Source organism: Anomaloglossus baeobatrachus, chromosome 2 (assembly GCF_048569485.1).
Source record: "Anomaloglossus baeobatrachus isolate aAnoBae1 chromosome 2, aAnoBae1.hap1, whole genome shotgun sequence".
In the NCBI taxonomy this organism is placed as follows: domain Eukaryota; kingdom Metazoa; phylum Chordata; class Amphibia; order Anura; family Aromobatidae; genus Anomaloglossus; species Anomaloglossus baeobatrachus.
The window spans coordinates 343,454,706-343,464,271 of NC_134354.1; the positions used below are offsets into that span (position 1 = coordinate 343,454,706).

General features: G+C 35.8%; 3 non-coding genes across 3 annotated transcripts; all 3 read left to right on the top strand.

Annotated features, from left to right (window-relative positions):
• The first annotated feature begins 4,134 nt into the window (after nucleotides 1–4,134).
• Nucleotides 4,135–4,207, top strand: TRNAI-AAU (transfer RNA isoleucine (anticodon AAU)). Its single transcript has one exon. It is a non-coding gene; the product is annotated as a tRNA-Ile (tRNA).
• An 893-nt stretch (nucleotides 4,208–5,100) lies between these two features.
• Nucleotides 5,101–5,173, top strand: TRNAV-CAC (transfer RNA valine (anticodon CAC)). Its single transcript has one exon. It is a non-coding gene; the product is annotated as a tRNA-Val (tRNA).
• Nucleotides 5,174–9,235: 4,062 nt separating this feature from the next.
• Nucleotides 9,236–9,308, top strand: TRNAV-CAC (transfer RNA valine (anticodon CAC)). The gene has a single exon. It is a non-coding gene; the product is annotated as a tRNA-Val (tRNA).
• Nucleotides 9,309–9,566: the final 258 nt, after the last annotated feature.

Sequence of the window (9,566 nt, forward strand, 5' to 3'; positions counted from 1 at the left end):
CTACGATTTTGGGTTTCTTTTTTATTAACCATTTTAGCAGAAAACATCTTCCCATATTATAAATATCCTGTTTGTTTCAAAATATATAGTTCCCATAAATACAAAAGCAAATGACTAAACTATGTAGAAAAATGTAACACATTCAATGTAAGTTTCAATTTAAGCAAAATCCCTTTGTAGGAATAAAACTAGTAAAATATGTAATAAAAATTGTAAATGTTTCATTAACCAAAAAATACTTTCCTTCAGCAATGAAAAGGCCCCGTCAGTCACAATTTTGCTCTGCAAGCCAATACACAGTAACATTCCATCAGGTTTCATAGTGTAGTGGTCATCACGTCTGCCAAACACGCAGCAGGTCCTACGTTCAATCCGCAGTAAAACCAATCTGTTCATGGTGTTGAAATAAAACACGATCAACCTGTTATATATGAAGTTCTTGCTTTTGTTGCCGAATGACGGGATCTTTTAGCTTCCATCACCAACAGAGCTACGAATTTGTTTTTTTTTTTCCTGGTGGTCAAAACTTGTCTCTAATTGCCATTACTTCGCAAGGATTTCATAAAAAAAACATAAAAGGAGCACGAAATTACAATTAGATAATGTGCCAGTCTGGAACCTATCTGCTTATATCCTTTCAGAGAATCAAATTTCTCTATTAAGCAAGGGCTTGGGATTCTCACCTAATACTAATTTTGTTGTCTTCCATACCAGCTTAGACCTGAAAAAATTTGCCAGAAATATAACGTTAAAGCGACACTTCTTTCAAGATACAGAGACAACAGTAAATATCCAAAAGACTATTGTACCAACTGATAAACCTTATATTGCAAATGACTACCCATTGTTTCAAGAACAAAAAGCCATCATGGACCTCCGTCTTCTCCAGTCGGACCAGAATCAGCAATTTTACTCTGAAGACATTAGATCAAAAATTCAGTTGTCTAATTAGACATATTATCCAGTTCAATCATGACCAATTCATGACCAATGATAATGGACACTTTTCAAGAACTGATAGTCCAAGAATTAACAGAGCTGAGCAGGACATTCTCCCCCCACAGAGATAATCTCACAAAAGGAGAAAGAACCGCATTGTCTGAACTAATTCATAATACTAACATAGTGATCAGACAAGCAGATAAAGGAGGGTTGATTGTCCTGCTCGACTCTGGCCTATATAAGAAATTAACTCTCTCTGATCTACAGGACCTGGATACCTATGCTGAACTACAAAAGGATCCTACTGACCATTACAATATTCTTATGTTAAAAATCTTGGAAGATGGTGTTTGAATGGGAGCCATTGATAGTAAAATAAAAGACAATCTATTTGTGTCATTTCCTGTGGTACCAATACACCATTCATTACGTAAAATACATAAAAACATTTTTCCTCCCCCCCTCCGGCATAGGGTCTTTGGGGGAAAAATTAGGAGGTTGGGTGGATCAATTTTTGCAACCATTGGTTTATAACATCCCAGGTTTTATCAAAGACACGAAAGAGATTGTCAAAGCATTAGATAGATTTCATTGGCAAAAAAACTATCGATGGCTCTCATGCGATTTAATTTCATTGTACCCTTCAATACCACACAATATAGCATTAAGATCTCTGTCACAACATCTGGACAGATTCAGCACTTATGAAACTGAACTTAAGGATTTTATTTTGATGGCTGTACAGTTTCTCTTACAACACAATTATTTTACCTTTGATGGACAGTATTATTTGCAGTGTAGGGGAGTCAGTATGGGGGCTCGATTCTCCCCCTCGCTAGCTAACATTGTCATGGTGAGGTGGAAGGAACAGTTTTTATACGGTGATGCCAACCCATTCAGCAGCAGCAGCAGCAGCAGCAGTAGCATCCTTTGGTATGGCAGTTACCTGGATGACATGCTACTGATTTGGGTTGGTCCACCAGAAGAAATCACAAACTTTTCTGCTTCACACCCAGAAGTTCCTGGGTTCAATCCCCAGTGAAACCAATCCGTTTTCGGTGTTGAAGTAATTTCCTATCAACCTGTAAAATATGAAATTCTTGGTTTCGTTGCCAAATGACAATACATTTTGGCTTGCATCACCAAGAGAACTACGATTTTGGGTTTCTTGTTTATTAACCATTTTAGCAGAAAACATCTTCCCATATTATAAATATCCTGTTTGTTTCAAAATATATAGTTCCCATAAATACAAAAGCAAATGACTAAACTATGTAGAAAAATGTAACACATTCAATGTAAGTTTCAATTTAAGCAAAATCCCTTTGTAGGAATAAAACTAGTAAAATATGTAATAAAAATTGTAAATGTTTCATTAACCAAAAAATACTTTCCTTCAGCAATGAAAAGGCCCCGTCAGTCACAATTTTGCTCTGCAAGCCAATACACAGTAACATTCCATCAGGTTTCATAGTGTAGTGGTCATCACGTCTGCCAAACACGCAGCAGGTCCTACGTTCAATCCGCAGTAAAACCAATCTGTTCATGGTGTTGAAATAAAACACGATCAACCTGTTATATATGAAGTTCTTGCTTTTGTTGCCGAATGACGGGATCTTTTAGCTTCCATCACCAACAGAGCTACGAATTTGTTTTTTTTTTTCCTGGTGGTCAAAACTTGTCTCTATTTGCCATTACTTTGCAGAATTTCAAAGGGTTCATAGTGTAGTGGTCATCGCATCTGCTTCAAATGCTGAAGGTCCTGGGTTCAATCCTCAGTAAAACCAATCCATTTTTGGTGTTGACGTAATTTCCTATCGACTTGTAATATATGAAATTCTTGGTTTCGTTGCCAAATGACAATACATTTTGGCTTCCATCACCAAGAGAACTACGATTTTGGGTTTCTTTTTTATTGACCATTTAAGCAGAAAACATAATCCCATATTATAAAAATCCTGTTTGTTTCAAAAAATATATGGTTCCCATAAATACAAAAGCAAACGACTAAACTTTGTAGAAAAAAATAACACATTCAATGTAAACTTCTATTTAAGCAAAATCCGTTTGTAGGAATAAAACTGGTAAAATATTTAATAAAAATTGTAAATGTTTCATTAATCAAAAATACTTTCCTTCAGCAATTAAAAGGCCCCGTCAGTCACAATTCTGCTCTGCAAGCCAATACACAGTAGCTTTCTGTCAGGTTTCATAGTGTAGTGGTCATCACGTCTGTTTAACACGCTGAAGGTCCTTTGTTCAATCTCCAGTAAAACCAATCTGTTCTTGATGTTGAAATAATACCCTATCAAACTACAAAATATGAAGTTCTTGGCTTTGTTGCCAAATGATCGGATGTTTTGGCTTCCATCACCAACAGAACTACGAATTATTATTTTTTTTCCTGGCAGTCAAAACTTGTCTCTAATTGACATTACTATGCAGTATTTCACAGGTTTTCTAGTGTGGTGATCATCAAGTCTGCTTCACATGCAGAAGGTCCTGAGTTCAATCCCCACTGAAACCTATCCGTTTTCGGAGTTTAAGTTATTTCCTATCGACTTGTAATATATGAAATTATTGGTTTCGTTGCCAAATGACAATACATTTTGGCTTCCATCACCAAGAGAACTACGATTTTGGGTTTCTTTTTTATTGACAATTTTAGCAGAAAACTTAATCCCATATTATAAAAATCCTGTTTGTTTTAAAATATATAGTTCCCATAAATACAAAAGCAAACGACTAAACTATGTAGAAAAAAATAACACATTTAATGTAAACTTCAATTTAAGCAAAATCCCTTTGTAGGAATAAAACTGGTAAAATATGTAATAAAAATTGTAAATGTTTCATTAACCAAAAATACTTTCTTTCAGCAATAAAAAGGCCCCGTCAGTCACAATTCTGCTCTGCTAGCCAATACACAGTAACTTTTCATCAGGATTCATAGTGTAGTGGTCATCATGTCTGCTTAACACGTAGAGGGTCCTGGGTTTAATCCCCAGTAAAACCATTCTGTTCTTGGTGTTGAAATCATACCCTATCAAACTACAATATATGAAGTTCTTGGCTTTGTTGCAGAATGATGGGATGTTTTGGCTTCCATCACCAACAGAACTAAGAATTTTTTTTTTTCTCCCTGGCGGTCAAAACTCGTCTCCAATTGCCATTGTTTTGCAGGATTTCACAGGTTTCATAGTGTAGTGGTCATCACGTCTGCTTAATACGCAGAAGGTCCTGGGTTCAATCCCCAGTGAAACCAGTCTCTTCTTGGTGTTGAAATAATACCCTATCCAACTGCAATACATGAAGTTCTTGGCTTTGTTGCCGAATGACGGGATGTTTTAGCTTCCATAACCAACGGAACTACGATTTTTTTTTTTTTTCTGGCAGTCAAATTTCGTCTCTAATTGCCATTACTTTGCAGGAATCACAGGTTTTAAAGTGTGGTGGTCATCAAGTCTGCTTCAAATGCAGAACGTTCTGGGTTCAATACCCAGTGAAACCAATCTGTTTTCGGTGTTGAAGTAATTTCCTATCAACCTGTAAGGTATGAAATTCTTGGTTTCGTTGCCAAATGACAATACATTTTGGCTTCTATCACAAGGAGAACTACGATTTTGCGTTTCTTTTTTATTGAACATTTTAGCAGAAAACATAATCCCATATTATAACAATCCTGTTTGTTTCAAAATTTATAGTTCCCATAAATACAAAAGCAAACGATTAAACTGTGTAGAAAAAAGTAACACATTCAATGTAAACTTCAATTTAAGCAATATCCCTTTGTAGGAATAAAACTGGTAAAATATGTAATAAAAATTGTAAATGTTTCATTACCAAAAACACTTTTCTTCAGCAATAAAAAGGCCCCATCAGTTACAATTCTGCTCTGCTTGCCAATACACAGTAACTTTCCAGAAGGTTTCAAAGTGTAGTAGTCATCACATCTGCTTAACACTGGTTCAATCCCCAGTAAAAGCAATCTGTTCTTGGTGTTGAAATAATACCCTATCAAACTACAATATATGAAGTTCTTGGCTTTGTTGCCGAATGATGGGATGTTTTGGCTTCCATCACCAACAGAACTAATAATTTTTTTCCCCTGGCTTTCAAAACTCGTTTTCAATTGCCATTGCTTTGCAGGATTTCACAGGTTTCATAGTGTAGTGGTCATCACGTCTGCTTCACACGCAGAAGGTCCTGGGTTCAATCCCCAGTGAAACCAATCTGTTTTTCGCTTTTGAAGTAATTTGCTATCAACAGGATTTCACAGGTTATATAGTGTAGTGGTCATCACGTCTGCTTAACACGCAGAAGGTCCTGTGTTTAATCCCCAGTAAAACCAGTCTGTTCTTGGTGTTGAAATAATACCCTATCCAACTGCAATACATGAAGTTCTTGGCTTTGTTGCCGAATGACGGGATGTTTTAGCTTCCATAACCAACAGAACTACGAATTTTTTTTTTTCCTGGCAGTCAAATTTCGTCTCTAATTGCCTTTACTTTGCAGGGATCACCGGTTTTAAAGTGTGGTGGTCATCAAGTTTGCTTCATATGCAGAACGTTCTAGGTTCAATACCCAGTGAAACCAATCTGTTTTCGCTGTTGAAGTAATTTGCTATCAACCTGTAATATATAAAATTCTTGGTTTCGTTGCCAAATGACAATACATTTTGGCTTCCATCACAAAGAGAACTACTATTTTGGGTTTCTTTTTTATTGTCCATTTTAGCAGAAAACATAATCCCATATTATAAAAATCCTGTTTGTTTAAAAATATATAGTTCCCATAAATACAAAATCAAACGACTAAACTGTGTAGAAAAAAGTAACACCTTCAATGTAAACTTCAATTTAAGCAATATCCCTTTGTAGGAATAAAACTGGTAAAATATGTAATAAAAATTGTAAATGTTTCATTATCAAAAATACTTTCCTTCAGCAATAAAAAGGCCCTGTCAGTCACAATTCTGCTCTGCTAGCCAATACACAGTAACTTTTCATCAGGATTCATAGTGTAGTGGTCATCATGTCTGCTTAACACGTAGAAGGTCATCACGTCTGCTTAACACGCAGAAGGTCCTGGGTTTAATCCCCAGTAAAACCAGTCTGTTCTTGGTGTTGAAATAATACCCTATCCAACTGCAATAGATGAAGTTCTTGGCTTTGTTGCCGAATGACGGGATGTTTTAGCTTCCATAACCAACAGAACTACGAATTTGTTTTTTTTCCTGGCAGTCAAATTTCGTCTCTAAATGCCATTACTTTGCAGGAATCACAGGTTTTAAAGTGTGGTGGTCATCAAGTCTGCTTCAAATGCAGAACGTTCTGGGTTCAATACCCAGTGAAACCAATCTATTTTCGGTGTTGAAGTAATTTCCTATTAACCTGTAAAGTATGAAATTCTTGGTTTCGTTGCCAAATGACAATACATTTTGGCTTCTATCACAAGGAGAACTACGATTTTGGGTTTCTTTTTTATTGAACATTTTAGCAGAAAACATAATCCCATATTATAAAAATCCTGTTTGTTTCAAAATTTATAGTTCCCATAAATACAAAAGCAAACGATTAAACTGTGTAGAAAAAAGTAACACATTCAATGTAAACTTCAATTTAAGCAATATCCCTTTGTAGGAATAAAACTGGTAAAATAAGTAATAAAAATTGTAAATGTTTTATTACCAAAAACACTTTTCTTCAGCAATAAAAAGGCCCCATCAGTTACAATTCTGCTCTGCTTGCCAATACACAGTAACTTTCCAGAAGGTTTCATAGTGTAGTAGTCATCACGTCTGCTTAACACTGGTTCAATCTCCAGTAAAAGCAATCTGTTCTTGGTGTTTAAATAATACCCTATCAAACTACAATATATGAAGTTCTTGGCTTTGTTGCCGAATGATGGGATGTTTTGACTTCCATCACCAACAGAACTAATAATTTTTTTCCCCTGGCGGTCAAAACTCGTTTTCAATTGCCATTGCTTTGCAGGATTTCACAGGTTTCATAGTGTAGTGGTCATCCCATCTGCTTCACACGCAGAAGGTCCTGGGTTCAATCCCCAGTGAAACCAATCCGTTTTCGCTGTTGAAGTAATTTGCTATCAACCTGTAATATATAAAATTCTTGGTTTCGTTGCCAAATGACAATACATTTTGGCTTCCATCACAAAGAGAACTACTATTTTGGGTTTCTTTTTATTGTCCATTTTAGCAGAAAACATAATCCCATATTATAAAAAACCTGTTTGTTTAAAAATATATAGTTCCCATAAATACAAAAGCAAACGACTAAACTGTGTAGAAAAAAGTAACACATTCAATGTAAACTTCAATTTAAGCAATATCCCTTTGTAGGAATAAAACTGGTAAAATATGTAATAAAAATTGTAAATGTTTCATTACCAAAAACACTTTTCTTCAGCAATAAAAAGGCCCCGTCAGTCACAATTCTGCTCTGCTAGCCAATACACAGTAACTTTTCATCAGGTTTCATAGTGTAGTGGTCATCACGTCTGCTTAACACGCAGAAGGTCCTGGGTTCAATCCCCAGTAAAACCAATCTCTTCTTGGTGTTGAAATAATACCCTATCCAACTACAATATATGAATTTCTTGGCTTTGTTGCCGAATAACAGGATGTTTTGTCTTCTATCACCAACAGAACTTTGAATTTTTTTTTTTTTCCCTGGCGGTCAAAACTCGTCTCCAATTGCCATTGCTTTGCAGTATTTCACAGGTTTCATAGTGTAGTGGTTATCACGTCTGCTTAACACACAGAAGGTCCTGGGTTCAATCCCCAGTGAAACCAGTCTCTTCTTGGTGTTGAAATAATACCCTATCCAACTGCAATACATGAATTTCTTGGCTTTGTTGCCGAATGACGGGATGTTTTAGCTTCCATAACCAACGGAACTACGAATTTTTTTTTTTTCCTGGCAGTCAAATTTCGTCTCTAATTGCCATTACTTTGCAGGAATCACAGGTTTTAAAGTGTGGTGGTCATCAAGTCTGCTTCATATGCAGAACGTTCTGGGTTCAATACCCAGTGAAACCAATATGTTTTCGGTGTTGAAGTAATTTCCTATCAACCTGTAAAGTATGAAATTCTTGGTTTCGTTGCCAAATGACAATACATTTTGGCTTCTATCACAAGGAGAACTACGATTTTGGGTTTCTTTTTTATTGAACATTTTAGCAGAAAACATAATCCCATATTATAACAATCCTGTTTGTTTCAAAATTTATAGTTCCCATAAATACAAAAGCAAACGATTAAACTGTGTAGTAAAAAGTAACACATTCAATGTAATCTTCAATTTAATCAATATCCCTTTGTAGGAATAAAACTGGTAAAATATGTAATAAAAATTGTAAATGTTTCATTACCAAAAACACTTTTCTTCAGCAATAAAAATGCCCCATCAGTTACAATTCTGCTCTGCTTGCCAATACACAGTAATTTTCCAGAAGGTTTCATAGTGTAGTAGTCATCACATCTGCTTAACACTGGTTCAATCCCCAGTAAAAGCAATCTGTTCTTGGTGTTGAAATAATACCCTATCAAACTACAATATATGAAGTTCTTGGCTTTGTTGCCGAATGATGGGGTGTTTTGGCTTCCATCACCAACAGAACTAATAATTTTTTTCCCCTGGCTGTCAAAACTCGTTTTCAATTGCCATTGCTTTGCAGGATTTCACAGGTTTCATAGTGTAGTGGTTATCACGTCTGCTTCACACGCAGAAGGTCCTGGGTTCAATCTTTTTTATTGAACATTTTAGCAGAAAACATAATCCCATATTATAACAATCCTGTTTGTTTCAAAATTTATAGTTCCCATAAATACAAAAGCAAACAATTAAACTGTGTAGAAAAAAGTAACACATTCAATGTAATCTTCAATTTAAGCAATATCCCTTTGTAGGACTAAAACTGGTAAAATATGTAATAAAAATTGTAAATGTTTCATTACCAAAAACACTTTTCTTCAGCAATAAAAAGGCCCCGTCAGTTACAATTCTGCTCTGCTTGCCAATACATAGTAACTTTCCAGAAGGTTTCATAGTGTAGTAGTCATCACGTCTGCTAAACACTGGTTCAATCCCCAGTAAAAGCAATCTGTTCTCGGTGTTGAAATAATACCCTCTCAAACTACAATATATGAAGTTCTTGGCTTTGTTGCCGAATGATGGGATGTTTTGGCTTCCATCACCAACAGAACTAATATTTTTTTTCCCATGGCGGTCAAAACTCGTTTTCAATTGCCATTGCTTTGCAGGATTTCACAGGTTTCATAGTGTAGTGGTCATCACTTCTGCTTCACACGCAGAAGGTCCTGGGTTCAATCCCCAGTGAAACCAATCTGTTTTCGCTGTTGAAGTAATTTGCTATCAACAGGATTTCACAGGTTTTATAGTGTAGTGGTCATCACGTCTGCTCAACACGCAGAAGGTCCTGGGTTTAATCCCCAGTAAAAACCAGTCTGTTCTTGGTGTTGAAATAATACCCTATCCAACTGCAATACATGAAGTTCTTGGCTTTGTTGCCGAATGACGGGATGTTTTAGCTTCCATAACCAACAGAACTACGAATTTTTTTTTTTCCTGGCAGTCAAATTT